Below are 16251 nucleotides of genomic sequence, written 5' to 3' on the forward strand. Positions count from 1 at the left end.
ATTCATCTCAAAGTGTTACATCTGTATTTCGTGGATCTCTTAACTAGCCTTATTTCTGTGGAATCTGAGAACAGATAATTCGCATTCCTTTGAAGACTATAGGGCCAAAGGAAATATCCTCCGATAACAAAGAGAAAGAAGCTTTCTGAGAAACTTCTTTGTGTTCTGTGAAATCATCTCACAGAGTTACAGCTTTCTCCTCAAGAAGCCTTTCGCTAAGACAGTTCTTGTGGAATTGGCAAAGTGATATTTGGAAGCCCATGGAGGGCGATGGTGAAAAAGGAAATATCCACAGATGAAATCTGGAAAGAAGCTTTCTGAGAACTGCTTAGTGTTCTGTTAATTCATCTCATAGAGTTACATCTGTATTTCGTGGATCTCTTTGCTAGCCTTATTTCTGTGGAATCTGAGAACAGATATTTCGGATCCCTTTGAAGACTATAGGGCCAACGGAAATATCCTCCGATAACAAAGAGAAAGAAGCTTTCTGAGAAACTTCTTTGTGTTCTGTGAAATCATCTCACAGAGTTACAGCTTTCCCCTCAAGAAGCCTTTAGCTAAGACAGTTCTTGTGGAATTGACAAAGTGATATTTGGAGGCCCATAGAGGGCTATGTTGAAAAAGGAAATATCCTCAGAGGAAATCTGGAAAGAAGCTTTCTGAGAAACCGCTTTGTTCTGTTAATTCATCTCACAGAGTTACATTGGTATTTCGTGGATCTCTTTGCTAGCCTTATTTCTGTGGAATCTGAGAACAGATATTTCGGATCCCTTTGAAGACTATAGGGCCAAAGGAAATATCCTCCGATAACAAAGAGAAAGAAGCTTTTTGAGAAACTTCTTTGTGTTTTGTGAAATCATCTCAGAGAGTTACAGCTTTCCCCTCAAGAAGCCTTTCGCTAAGACAGTTCTTGTGGAATTGGCAAAGTGATATTTGGAAGCCCATAGAGGGCTACGGTGTAAAAGGAAATATCCTCAGAGGAAATCTGGAAAGAAGCTTTCTGAGGAACTGCTTAGTGTTCTGTTAATTCATCTCACAGAGTTACATCTGTATTTCGTGGATCTCTTTGCTAGCCTTATTTCTGTGGAATCTGAGAACAGATATTTCGGATCCCTTTGAAGACTATAGGGCCAAAAGAAATATCCTCCGACAACAAAGAGAAAGAACCTTTCTGAGAAACTTCTTTGTGTTTCGTGAAATCAACTCACAGAGTTACAGCTTTCCCCTCAAGAAGCCTTTCGCTAAGACAGTTCTTGTGGAATTGGCAAAGTGATATTTGGAAGCCCATAGAGGGCTATGGTGAAAAAGGAATTATCCTCAGATGAAATCTGGAAAGAAGCTTTCTGAGAAACTGCTTAGTGTTCTGTTAATTCATCTCACAGAGTTACATCTGTATTTCGTGGATCTCTTTGCTAGCCTTATTTCTGTGGAATCTGAGAACAGATATTTCGGATCCCTTTGGAGACTATAGGGCCAAAGGAAATATCCTCCGATAACAAAGAGAAAGAAGCTTTTTGAGAAACTTCTTTGTGTTCTTTGAAATCATCTCACAGAGTTACAGCTTTCCCCTCAAGAAGCCTTTCGCTAAGACAGTTCTTGTGGAATTGACAAAGTGATATTTGGAGGCCCATAGAGGGCTATGTTGAAAAAGGAAATATCCTCAGAGGAAATCTGAAAGAAGCTTTCTGAGAAACCGCTTTGTTCTGTTAATTCATCTCACAGAGTTACATCCGTATTTCGTGGATCTCTTTGCTAGCCTTATTTCTGTGGAATCTGAGAACAGATATTTCGGATCCCTTTGAAGACTATAGGGCCAAAGGTAATATCCTCCGATAACAAAGAGAAAGAAGCTTTCTGAGAAACTTCTTTGGGTTCTGTGAAATCATCGCACAGAGTTACAGCTTTCCCCTCAAGAAGCCTTTCGCTAAGACAGTTCTTGTGGAATTGGCAAAGTGATATTTCGAAGCCCATAGAGGGCTATGGTGAAAAAGGAAATATCCTCAGAGGAAATCTGGAAAGAAGCTTTCTGAGAAACTGCTTAGTGTTCTGTTAATTTATCTCACAGAGTTACATCTGTATTTAGTGGATCTCTTTGCTAGCCTTATTTTTGTGGAATCTGAGAACAGATATTTCGGATCCCTTTGAAGACTATAGGGCCAAAGGAAATATCCTCCGATAACAAAGAGAAAGAAGCTTTCTGAGAAACTTCTTTGTGTTCTGTGAAATCAACTCACAGAGTTACAGCTTTCCCCTCAAGAAGTCTTTCGCTAAGACAGTTCTTGTGGAATTGGCAAAGTGATATTTGGAAGCCCATAGAGGGCTATGGTGAAAAAGAAAATATCCTCAGAGGAAATTTGGAAAGAAGCTTTCTGAGAAACTGCTTAGTGTTCTGTTAATTCATCTCACAGAGTTACATCTGTATTTCGTGGATCTATTTGCTAGCCTTATTTCTGTGGAATCTGAGAACAGATATTTCGGATCCCTTTGAAGTCTATAGGGCCAAAGGAAATATCTTCCGATAACAAAGAGAAAGAAGCTTTCTGAGAACCTTCTTTGTGTTCTGTGAAATCATCTCACAGAGTTACAGCTTTCCCCTCTAGAAGCCTTTCGCTAAGACAGTTCTGGTGGAATAGGCAAAGTGATATTTGGAAGCCCATAGAGGGCTATGTTGAAAAAGGAACTATCCTCAGATGAAATCTGGAAAGAAACTTTCTGAGAAACTGCTCTGTGATATGTGTCTACCACTCACAGGGTTACATCTGTATTTCGTGGAACACTTTGCTAGCCTTATTTCTGTTGATTCTGAGAACAGATATTTCGGATCCCTTTGAAGACTTATAGTGCCAAAGGAAATATCCTCCGATAACAAAGACAAAGAAGCTTTCTGTGAAACTTCTTTGTGTTCTGTGAAATCAACTCAAAGAGTTACAGCTTTCCCCTCAAGAAGCCTTTCGCTAAGACAGTTCTTGTGGAATTGGCAAAGTGATATTTGGAAGCCCATAGAGGGCTATGGTTAAAAAGGAAATATCCTCAGATGAAATCTGGAAAGAAGCTTTCTGAGAAACTGCTTAGTGTTCTGTTAATTCATCTCACAGAGTTACATCTGTATTTCGTGGATCTCTTTGCTAGCCTTATTTCTGTGGAATCTGAGAACAGATATTTCGGATCCCTTTTGAAACTATAGGGCCAAAGGAAATATCCTCCGATAACAAAGAGAAAAAACCTTTCTGAGAAACTTCTTTGTGTTCTTTGAAATCATCTCACAGAGTTACAGCTTTCCCCTCTAGAAGCCTTTCGCTAAGACAGTTCTTGTGGAATTGGCAAAGTGATATTTGGAAGCCCATAGAGGGCTATGGTGAAAAAGGAAATATCCTCAGATGAAATCTTGAAAGAAGCTTTCTGAGAAACTGCTTAGTGTTCTGTTAATTCATCTCACAGAGTTACATCTGTATTTCGTGGATCTCTTTGCTAGCCTTATTTTTGTGGAATCTGAGAACAGATATTTAGGATCCCTTTGAAGACTATAGGGCCAAAGGAAATATCCTCCGATAACAAAGAGAAAGACGCTTTCTGAGAAACTTCTTTGTTTTCTGTGAAATCATCTCACAGAGTTACAGCTTCCCCCTCTAGAAGCGTTTCGCTAAGACAGTTCTTTTGGAATTGGCAAAGTGATATTTGGAAGCCCATAGAGGGCTATGGTGAAAAAGGATATATCCTCAGATGAAATCTGGAAAGAAGCGTTCTGAGAAACTGCTTAGTGTTCTGTTAATTCATCTCAAAGTGTTACATCTGTATTTCGTGGATCTCTTAACTAGCCTTATTTCTGTGGAATCTGAGAACAGATAATTCGCATTCCTTTGAAGACTATAGGGCCAAAGGAAATATCCTCCGATAACAAAGAGAAAGAAGCTTTCTGAGAAACTTCTTTGTGTTCTGTGAAATCATCTCACAGAGTTACAGCTTTCTCCTCAAGAAGCCTTTCGCTAAGACAGTTCTTGTGGAATTGGCAAAGTGATATTTGGAAGCCCATGGAGGGCGATGGTGAAAAAGGAAATATCCACAGATGAAATCTGGAAAGAAGCTTTCTGAGAACTGCTTAGTGTTCTGTTAATTCATCTCATAGAGTTACATCTGTATTTCGTGGATCTCTTTGCTAGCCTTATTTCTGTGGAATCTGAGAACAGATATTTCGGATGCCTTTGAAGACTATAGGGCCAAAGGGAATATCCTCCGATAACAAAGAGAAAGAAGCTTTCTGAGAAACTTCTTTGTGTTCTGTGAAATCGTCTCACAGAGTTACAGCTTTCCCCTCAAGAAGACTTTCGCTAAGACAGTTCTTGTGGAATTGGCAAAGTGATATTTGGAAGCCCATAGAGGGCTATGGTGAAAAAGGAAATATCCTCAGAGGAAATCTGGAAAGAAGCTTTCTGAGAAACTGCTTAGTGTTCCGTTATTTCATCTCACAGAGTTACATCTGTATTTCGTGGATCTCTATGCAAGCGTTATTTCTTGGAATCTGAGAACAGATATTTCGGATCCCTTTGGAGACTATAGGGCCAAAGGAAATATACTCCGATAACAAAAAGAAAGAAGCTTTCTGAGAAACTTCTTTGTGTTCTGTGAAATCATCTCACAGAGTTACAGCTTTCCCCTCAAGAAGCCTTTCGCAAAGACAGTTCTTGTGGAAATGGCAATGTGATATTTGGAAGCCCAAAGAGGGCTATGTTGAAAAAGGAAATATCCTCAGATGAAATCTGGAAAGAAGCTTTCTGAGAAACTGCTCTGTGATATGTGTCTTACACTCACAGTGTTACATCTGTATTTCGTGGAACTCTTTGCTAGCCTTATTTCTCTGGATTCTGAGAACAGATATTTCGGATCCCTTTGAAGACTATAGAGCCAAAGGAAATATCCTCCGATAACAAAGAGCAAGAAGCTTTCTGAGAAACTTCTTTGTGTTCTGTGAAATCATCTCACGGAGTTACAGCTTTCCCCTCAAGAAGCCTTTCGCTAAGACAGTTCTTGTGGAATTGGCAATGTGATATTTGGAAGCCCATAGAGGGCTATGGTGAAAAAGGAATTATCCTCAGATGAAATCTGAAAGGAAGCTTTCTGAGAAACTGCTTAGTGTTCTGTTAATTCATCTCACAGAGTTACATCTGTATTTCGTGGATCTCTTTGCTAGCCTTATTTCTGTGGAATCTGAGAACAGATATTTCGGATCCCTTTGAAGACTATAGGGCCAAAGGAAATATCCTGCGATAACAAAGAGAAAGAAGTTTTCTGAGAAACTTCTTTGTGTTCTGTGAAATCATCTCACAGAGTTAGAGCTTTCCCCTCAAGAAGCCTTTCGCTAAGACAGTTCTTGTGGAATTGGCAAAGTGATATTTGAAAGCCCATAGAGGGCTATGGTGAAAAAGGAAATATCCTCAGATGAAATCTGGAAAGAAGCTTTCTGAGAAACTGCTTAGTGTTCTGTTAATTCATCTAAAAGTGTTACATCTGTTTTTCGTGGATCTCTTTGCTAGCCTTATTTCTGTGGAATCTGAGAACAGATATTTCGGATCCCTTTGAAGACTATAGGGCCAAAGGTAATATCCTCCGATAACAAAGAGAAAGAAGCTTTCTGAGAAACTTCTTTGGGTTCTGTGAAATCATCTCACAGAGTTACAGCTTTCCCCTCAAGAAGCCTTTCGCTAAGACAGTTCTTGTGGAATTGGCAAAGTGATATTTGGAAGCCCATAGAGGGCTAAGGTGAAAAAGGAAATATCCTCAGAGGAAATCTGGAAAGAAGCTTTCTGAGAAACTGCTTAGTGTTCTGTAAATTTATCTCACAGAGTTACATCTGTATTTAGTGGATCTCTTTGCTAGCCTTATTTTTGTGGAATCTGAGAACAGATATTTCGGATCCCTTTGAAGACTATAGGGCCAAAGGAAATATCCTCCGATAACAAAGAGAAAGAAGCTTTCTGAGAAACTTCTTTGTGTTCTGTGAAATCAACTCACAGAGTTACAGCTTTCCCCTCAAGAAGTCTTTCGCTAAGACAGTTCTTGTGGAATTGGCAAAGTGATATTTGGAAGCCCATAGAGGGCTATGGTGAAAAAGAAAATATCCTCAGAGGAAATCTGGAAAGAAGCTTTCTGAGAAACTGCTTAGTGTTCTGTTAATTCATCTCACAGAGTTACATCTGTATTTCGTGGATCTATTTGCTAGCCTTATTTCTGTGGAATCTGAGAACAGATATTTCGGATCCCTTTGAAGTCTATAGGGCCAAAGGAAATATCTTCCGATAACAAAGAGAAAGAAGCTTTCTGAGAACCTTCTTTGTGTTCTGTGAAATCATCTCACAGAGTTACAGCTTTCCCCTCGAGAAGCCTTTCGATAAGACAGTTCTGGTGGAATAGGCAAAGTGATATTTGGAAGCCCATAGAGGGCTATGGTGAAAAAGGAACTATCCTCAGATGAAATCTGGAAAGAAACTTTCTGAGAAACTGCTCTATGATATGTGTCTTCCACTCACAGAGTTACATCTGTATTTCGTGGAACACTTTGCTAGCCTTATTTCTGTGGATTCTGAGAACAGATATTTCGGATCCCTTTGAAGACTTATAGGGCCAAAGGAAATATCCTCCGATAACAAAGACAAAGAAGCTTTCTGAGAAACTTCTTTGTGTTCTGTGAAATCAACTCACAGAGTTACAGCTTTCCCATCAAGAAGCCTTTCGCTAAGACAGTTCTTGTGGAATTGGCAAAGTGATATTTGGAAGCCCATAGAGGGCTATGGTGAAAAAGGAAATATCCTCAGATGAAATCTGGAAAGAAGCTTTCTGAGAAACTGCTTAGTGTTCTGTTAATTCATCTCACAGAGTTACATCTGTATTTCGTGGATCTCTTTGCTAGCCTTATTTCTGTGGAATCTGAGAACAGATATTTCGGATCCCTTTTGAAACTATAGGGCCAAAGGAAATATCCTCCGATAACAAAGAGAAAGAAGCTTGTTGAGAAACTTCTTTGTGTTCTTTGAAATCATCTCACAGAGTTACAGCTTTCCCCTCAAGGAGCCTTTCGCTAAGACAGTTCTTGTGGAATTGGCAAAGTGATATTTGGAAGCCCATAGAGGGCTATGGTGAAAAAGGAAATATCCTCAGAGGAAATCTGGAAAGAAGCTTTCTGAGAAACTGCTTAGTGTTCGGTTATTTCATCTCACAGAGTTACATCTGTATTTCGTGGATCTCTATGCTAGCGTTATTTCTTGGAATCTGAGAACAGATATTTCGGATCCCTTTGGAGACTATAGGGCCAAAGGAAATATACTCCGATAACAAAAAGAAAGAAGCTTTCTGAGAAACTTCTTTGTGTTCTGTGAAATCATCTCACAGAGTTACAGCTTTCCCCTCAAGAAGCCTTTCACAAAGACAGTTCTTGTGTAAATGGCAATGTGATATTTGGAAGCCCAAAGAGGGCTATGGTGAAAAAGGAAATATCCTCAGATGAAATCTGGAAAGAAGCTTTCTGAGAAACTGCTCTGTGATATGTGTCTTCCACTCACAGTGTTACATCTGTATTTCGTGGAACTCTTTGCTAGCCTTATTTCTCTGGATTCTGAGAACAGATATTTCGGATCCCTTTGAAGACTATAGGGCCAAAGGAAATATCCTCCGATAACAAAGAGAAAGAAGCTTTCTGAGAAACTTCTTTGTGTTCTGTGAAATCATCTCACGGAGTTACAGCTTTCCCCTCAAGAAGCCTTTCGCTAAGACAGTTCTTGTGGAATTGGCAATGTGATATTTGGAAGCCCATAGAGGGCTATGGTGAAAAAGGAATTATCCTCAGATGAAATCTGAAAGGAAGCTTTCTGAGAAACTGCTTAGTGTTCTGTTAATTCATCTCACAGAGTTACATCTGTATTTCGTGGATCTCTTTGCTAGCCTTATTTCTGTGGAATCTGAGAACAGATATTTCGGATCCCTTTGAAGACTATAGGGCCAAAGGAAATATCCTGCGATAACAAAGAGAAAGAAGTTTTCTGAGAAACTTCTTTGTGTTCTGTGAAATCATCTCACAGAGTTAGAGCTTTCCCCTCAAGAAGCCTTTCGCTAAGACAGTTCTTGTGGAATTGGCAAAGTGATATTTGAAAGCCCATAGAGGGATATGGTGAAAAAGGAAATATCCTCAGATGAAATCTGGAAAGAAGCTTTCTGAGAAACTGCTTAGTGTTCTGTTAATTCATCTAAAAGTGTTACATCTGTTTTTCGTGGATCTCTTTGCTAGCCTTATTTCTGTGGAATCTGAGAACAGATATTTCGGATCCCTTTGAAGACTATAGGGCCAAAGGTAATATCCTCCGATAACAAAGAGAAAGAAGCTTTCTGAGAAACTTCTTTGGGTTCTGTGAAATCATCTCACAGAGTTACAGCTTTCCCCTCAAGAAGCCTTTCGCTAAGACAGTTCTTGTGGAATTGGCAAAGTGATATTTGGAAGCCCATAGAGGGCTAAGGTGAAAAAGGAAATATCCTCAGAGGAAATCTGGAAAGAAGCTTTCTGAGAAACTGCTTAGTGTTCTGTAAATTTATCTCACAGAGTTACATCTGTATTTAGTGGATCTCTTTGCTAGCCTTATTTTTGTGGAATCTGAGAACAGATATTTCGGATCCCTTTGAAGACTATAGGGCCAAAGGAAATATCCTCCGATAACAAAGAGAAAGAAGCTTTCTGAGAAACTTCTTTGTGTTCTGTGAAATCAACTCACAGAGTTACAGCTTTCCCCTCAAGAAGTCTTTCGCTAAGACAGTTCTTGTGGAATTGGCAAAGTGATATTTGGAAGCCCATAGAGGGCTATGGTGAAAAAGAAAATATCCTCAGAGGAAATCTGGAAAGAAGCTTTCTGAGAAACTGCTTAGTGTTCTGTTAATTCATCTCACAGAGTTACATCTGTATTTCGTGGATCTATTTGCTAGCCTTATTTCTGTGGAATCTGAGAACAGATATTTCGGATCCCTTTGAAGTCTATAGGGCCAAAGGAAATATCTTCCGATAACAAAGAGAAAGAAGCTTTCTGAGAACCTTCTTTGTGTTCTGTGAAATCATCTCACAGAGTTACAGCTTTCCCCTCGAGAAGCCTTTCGATAAGACAGTTCTGGTGGAATAGGCAAAGTGATATTTGGAAGCCCATAGAGGGCTATGGTGAAAAAGGAACTATCCTCAGATGAAATCTGGAAAGAAACTTTCTGAGAAACTGCTCTGTGATATGTGTCTTCCACTCACAGAGTTACATCTGTATTTCGTGGAACACTTTGCTAGCCTTATTTCTGTGGATTCTGAGAACAGATATTTCGGATCCCTTTGAAGACTTATAGGGCCAAAGGAAATATCCTCCGATAACAAAGACAAAGAAGCTTTCTGAGAAACTTCTTTGTGTTCTGTGAAATCAACTCACAGAGTTACAGCTTTCCCCTCAAGAAGCCTTTCGCTAAGACAGTTCTTGTGGAATTGGCAAAGTGATATTTGGAAGCCCATAGAGGGCTATGGTGAAAAAGGAAATATCCTCAGATGAAATCTGGAAAGAAGCTTTCTGAGAAACTGCTTAGTGTTCTGTTAATTCATCTCACAGAGTTACATCTGTATTTCGTGGATCTCTTTGCTAGCCTTATTTCTGTGGAATCTGAGAACAGATATTTCGGATCCCTTTTGAAACTATAGGGCCAAAGGAAATATCCTCCGATAACAAAGAGAAAGAAGCTTGTTGAGAAACTTCTTTGTGTTCTTTGAAATCATCTCACAGAGTTACAGCTTTCCCCTCAAGGAGCCTTTCGCTAAGACAGTTCTTGTGGAATTGGCAAAGTGATATTTGGAAGCCCATAGAGGGCTATGGTGAAAAAGGAAATATCCTCAGAGGAAATCTGGAAAGAAGCTTTCTGAGAAACTGCTTAGTGTTCGGTTATTTCATCTCACAGAGTTACATCTGTATTTCGTGGATCTCTATGCTAGCGTTATTTCTTGGAATCTGAGAACAGATATTTCGGATCCCTTTGGAGACTATAGGGCCAAAGGAAATATACTCCGATAACAAAAAGAAAGAAGCTTTCTGAGAAACTTCTTTGTGTTCTGTGAAATCATCTCACAGAGTTACAGCTTTCCCCTCAAGAAGCCTTTCACAAAGACAGTTCTTGTGTAAATGGCAATGTGATATTTGGAAGCCCAAAGAGGGCTATGGTGAAAAAGGAAATATCCTCAGATGAAATCTGGAAAGAAGCTTTCTGAGAAACTGCTCTGTGATATGTGTCTTCCACTCACAGAGTTACATCTGTATTTCGTGGAACTCTTTGCTAGCCTTATTTCTCTGGATTCTGAGAACAGATATTTCGGATCCCTTTGAAGACTATAGGGCCAAAGGAAATTTCCTCCGATAACAAAGAGCAAGAAGCTTTCTGAGAAACTTCTTTGTGTTCTGTGAAATCATCTCACAGAGTTACAGCTTTCCCCTCAAGAAGCCTTTCGCTAAGACAGTTCTTGTGGAATTGGCAATGTGATATTTGGAAGCCCATAGAGGGCTATGGTGAAAAAGGAATTATCCTCAGATGAAATCTGAAAGGAAGCTTTCTGAGAAACTGCTTAGTGTTCTGTTAATTCATCTCACAGAGTTACATCTGTATTTCGTGGATCTCTTCGCTAGCCTTATTTCTGTGGAATCTGAGAACAGATATTTCGGATCCCTTTGAAGACTATAGGGCCAAAGGAAATATCCTCCGATAACAAAGAGAAAGAAGCTTTCTGAGAAACTTCTTTGTGTTCTGTGAAATCATCTCACAGAGTTACAGCTTTCCCCTCAAGAAGCCTTTAGCTAAGACAGTTCTTGTGGAATTGACAAAGTGATATTTGGAGGCCCATAGAGGGCTATGTTGAAAAAGGAAATATCCTCAGAGGAAATCTGGAAAGAAGCTTTCTGAGAAACCGCTTTGTTCTGTTAATTCATCTCACAGAGTTACATCCGTATTTCGTGGATCTCTTTGCTAGCCTTATTTCTGTGGAATCTGAGAACAGATATTTCGGATCCCTTTGAAGACTATAGGGCCAAAGGAAATATCCTCCGATAACAAAGAGAAAGAAGCTTTTTGAGAAACTTCTTTGTGTTTTGTGAAATCATCTCAGAGAGTTACAGCTTTCCCCTCAAGAAGCCTTTCGCTAAGACAGTTCTTGTGGAATTGGCAATGTGATATTTGGAAGCCCATAGAGGGCTATGGTGTAAAAGGAAATATCCTCAGAGGAAATCTGGAAAGAAGCTTTCTGAGGAACTGCTTAGTGTTCTGTTAATTCATCTCACAGAGTTACATCTGTATTTCGTGGATCTCTTTGCTAGCCTTATTTCTGTGGAATCTGAGAACAGATATTTCGGATCCCTTTGAAGACTATAGGGCCAAAAGAAATATCCTCCGATAACAAAGAGAAAGAACCTTTCTGAGAAACTTCTTTGTGTTTCGTGAAATCAACTCTCAGAGTTACAGCTTTCCCCTCAAGAAGCCTTTCGCTAAGACAGTTCTTGTGGAATTGGCAAAGTGATATTTGGAAGCCCATAGAGGGCTATGGTGAAAAAGGAATTATCCTCAGATGAAATCTGGAAAGAAGCTTTCTGAGAAACTGCTTAGTGTTCTGTTAATTCATCTCACAGAGTTACATCTGTATTTCGTGGATCTCTTTGCTAGCCTTATTTCTGTGGAATCTGAGAACAGATATTTCGGATCCCTTTGAAGACTATAGGGCCAAAGGAAATATCCTCCGATAACAAAGAGAAAGAAGCTTTTTGAGAAACTTCTTTGTGTTCTTTGAAATCATCTCACAGAGTTACAGCTTTCCCCTCAAGAAGCCTTTCGCTAAGACAGTTCTTGTGGAATTGACAAAGTGATATTTGGAGGCCCATAGAGGGCTATGTTGAAAAAGGAAATATCCTCAGAGGAAATCTGGAAAGAAGCTTTCTGAGAAACCGCTTTGTTCTGTTAATTCATCTCACAGAGTTACATCCGTATTTCGTGGATCACTTTGCTAGCCTTATTTCTGTGGAATCTGAGAACAGATATTTCGGATCCCTTTGAAGACTATATATAGGGCCAAAGGTAATATCCTCCGATAACAAAGAGAAAGAAGCTTTCTGAGAAACTTCTTTGGGTTCTGTGAAATCATCTCACAGAGTTACAGCTTTCCCCTCAAGAAGCCTTTCGCTAAGACAGTTCTTGTGGAATTGGCAAAGTGATATTTGGAAGCCCATTGAGGGCTATGGTGAAAAAGGAAATATCCTCAGAGGAAATCTGGAAAGAAGCTTTCTGAGAAACTGCTTAGTGTTCTGTTAATTTATCTCACAGAGTTACATCGGTATTTAGTGGATCTCTTTGCTAACCTTATTTTTGTGGAATCTGAGAACAGATATTTCGGATCCCTTTGAAGACTATAGGGCCAAAGGAAATATCCTCCGATAACAAAGAGAAAGAAGCTTTCTGAGAAACTTCTTTGTGTTCTGTGAAATCAACTCACAGAGTTACAGCTTTCCCCTCAAGAAGTCTTTCGCTAAGACAGTTCTTGTGGAATTGGCAAAGTGATATTTGGAAGCCCATAGAGGGCTATGGTGAAAAAGAAAATATCCTCAGAGGAAATCTGGAAAGAAGCTTTCTGAGAAACTGCTTAGTGTTCTGTTAATTCATCTCACAGAGTTACATCTGTATTTCGTGGATCTATTTGCTAGCCTTATTTCTGTGGAATCTGAGAACAGATATTTCGGATCCCTTTGAAGTCTATAGGGCCAAAGGAAATATCTTCCGATAACAAAGAGAAAGAAGCTTTCTGAGAACCTTCTTTGTGTTCTGTGAAATCATCTCACAGAGTTACAGCTTTCCCCTCGAGAAGCCTTTCGATAAGACAGTTCTGGTGGAATAGGCAAAGTGATATTTGGAAGCCCATAGAGGGCTATGGTGAAAAAGGAACTATCCTCAGATGAAATCTGGAAAGAAACTTTCTGAGAAACTGCTCTGTGATATGTGTCTTCCACTCACAGAGTTACATCTGTATTTCGTGGAACACTTTGCTAGCCTTATTTCTGTGGATTCTGAGAACAGATATTTCGGATCCCTTTGAAGACTTATAGGGCCAAAGGAAATATCCTCCGATAACAAAGACAAAGAAGCTTTCTGAGAAACTTCTTTGTGTTCTGTGAAATCAACTCACAGAGTTACAGCTTTCCCCTCAAGAAGCCTTTCGCTAAGACAGTTCTTGTGGAATTGGCAAAGTGATATTTGGAAGCCCATAGAGGGCTATGGTGAAAAAGGAAATATCCTCAGATGAAATCTGGAAAGAAGCTTTCTGAGAAACTGCTTAGTGTTCTGTTAATTCATCTCACAGAGTTACATCTGTATTTCGTGGATCTCTTTGCTAGCCTTATTTCTGTGGAATCTGAGAACAGATATTTCGGATCCCTTTTGAAACTATAGGGCCAAAGGAAATATCCTCCGATAACAAAGAGAAAGAAGCTTGTTGAGAAACTTCTTTGTGTTCTTTGAAATCATCTCACAGAGTTACAGCTTTCCCCTCAAGGAGCCTTTCGCTAAGACAGTTCTTGTGGAATTGGCAAAGTGATATTTGGAAGCCCATAGAGGGCTATGGTGAAAAAGGAAATATCCTCAGAGGAAATCTGGAAAGAAGCTTTCTGAGAAACTGCTTAGTGTTCGGTTATTTCATCTCACAGAGTTACATCTGTATTTCGTGGATCTCTATGCTAGCGTTATTTCTTGGAATCTGAGAACAGATATTTCGGATCCCTTTGGAGACTATAGGGCCAAAGGAAATATACTCCGATAACAAAAAGAAAGAAGCTTTCTGAGAAACTTCTTTGTGTTCTGTGAAATCATCTCACAGAGTTACAGCTTTCCCCTCAAGAAGCCTTTCACAAAGACAGTTCTTGTGTAAATGGCAATGTGATATTTGGAAGCCCAAAGAGGGCTATGGTGAAAAAGGAAATATCCTCAGATGAAATCTGGAAAGAAGCTTTCTGAGAAACTGCTCTGTGATATGTGTCTTCCACTCACAGAGTTACATCTGTATTTCGTGGAACTCTTTGCTAGCCTTATTTCTCTGGATTCTGAGAACAGATATTTCGGATCCCTTTGAAGACTATAGGGCCAAAGGAAATATCCTCCGATAACAAAGAGAAAGAAGCTTTTTGAGAAACTTCTTTGTGTTCTTTGAAATCATCTCACAGAGTTACAGCTTTCCCCTCAAGAAGCCTTTCGCTAAGACAGTTCTTGTGGAATTGACAAAGTGATATTTGGAGGCCCATAGAGGGCTATGTTGAAAAAGGAAATATCCTCAGAGGAAATCTGGAAAGAAGCTTTCTGAGAAACCGCTTTGTTCTGTTAATTCATCTCACAGAGTTACATCCGTATTTCGTGGATCACTTTGCTAGCCTTATTTCTGTGGAATCTGAGAACAGATATTTCGGATCCCTTTGAAGACTATATATAGGGCCAAAGGTAATATCCTCCGATAACAAAGAGAAAGAAGCTTTCTGAGAAACTTCTTTGGGTTCTGTGAAATCATCTCACAGAGTTACAGCTTTCCCCTCAAGAAGCCTTTCGCTAAGACAGTTCTTGTGGAATTGGCAAAGTGATATTTGGAAGCCCATAGAGGGCTATGGTGAAAAAGGAAATATCCTCAGAGGAAATCTGGAAAGAAGCTTTCTGAGAAACTGCTTAGTGTTCTGTTAATTTATCTCACAGAGTTACATCAGTATTTAGTGGATCTCTTTGCTAACCTTATTTTTGTGGAATCTGAGAACAGATATTTCGGATCCCTTTGAAGACTATAGGGCCAAAGGAAATATCCTCCGATAACAAAGAGAAAGAAGCTTTCTGAGAAACTTCTTTGTGTTCTGTGAAATCAACTCACAGAGTTACAGCTTTCCCCTCAAGAAGTCTTTCGCTAAGACAGTTCTTGTGGAATTGGCAAAGTGATATTTGGAAGCCGATAGAGGGCTATGGTGAAAAAGAAAATATCCTCAGAGGAAATCTGGAAAGAAGCTTTCTGAGAAACTGCTTAGTGTTCTGTTAATTCATCTCACAGAGTTACATCTGTATTTCGTGGATCTATTTGCTAGCCTTATTTCTGTGGAATCTGAGAACAGATATTTCGGATCCCTTTGAAGTCTATAGGGCCAAAGGAAATATCTTCCGATAACAAAGAGAAAGAAGCTTTCTGAGAACCTTCTTTGTGTTCTGTGAAATCATCTCACAGAGTTACAGCTTTCCCCTCGAGAAGCCTTTCGATAAGACAGTTCTGGTGGAATAGGCAAAGTGATATTTGGAAGCCCATAGAGGGCTATGGTGAAAAAGGAACTATCCTCAGATGAAATCTGGAAAGAAACTTTCTGAGAAACTGCTCTGTGATATGTGTCTTCCACTCACAGAGTTACATCTGTATTTCGTGGAACACTTTGCTAGCCTTATTTCTGTGGATTCTGAAAACAGATATTTCGGATCCCTTTGAAGACTTATAGGGCCAAAGGAAATATCCTCCGATAACAAAGACAAAGAAGCTTTCTGAGAAACTTCTTTGTGTTCTGTGAAATCAACTCACAGAGTTACAGCTTTCCCCTCAAGAAGCCTTTCGCTAAGACAGTTCTTGTGGAATTGGCAAAGTGATATTTGGAAGCCCATAGAGGGCTATGGTTAAAAAGGAAATATCCTCAGATGAAATCTGGAAAGAAGCTTTCTGAGAAACTGCTTAGTGTTCTGTTAATTCATCTCACAGAGTTACATCTGTATTTCGTGGATCTCTTTGCTAGCCTTATTTCTGTGGAATCTGAGAACAGATATTTCGGATCCCTTTGAAACTATAGGGCCAAAGGAAATATCCTCCGATAACAAAGAGAAAGAAGCTTTTTGAGAAACTTCTTTGTGTTCTTTGAAATCATCTCACAGAGTTACAGCTTTCCCCTCAAGGAGCCTTTCGCTAAGACTGTTCTTGTGGAATTGGCAAAGTGATATTTTGAAGCCCATTGAGGGCGACGGTGAAAAATGAAATATCCTCAGATGAAATCTGGAAAGAAGCTTTCTGAGAAACTGCTTAGTGTTCTGTTAATTCATCTCACGGAGTTACATCTGTATTTCTTGGATCTCTTTGCTAGCCTTATTTCTGTGGAATCTGAGAACAGATACTTCGGATCCCTTTGGAGACTATAGGGCCAAAGGAAATATCCTCCGATAACAAAGAGA

This window comes from Macaca nemestrina, chromosome 7 (assembly GCF_043159975.1).
Source record: "Macaca nemestrina isolate mMacNem1 chromosome 7, mMacNem.hap1, whole genome shotgun sequence".
NCBI classification, from domain to species: Eukaryota; Metazoa; Chordata; class Mammalia; order Primates; family Cercopithecidae; genus Macaca; species Macaca nemestrina.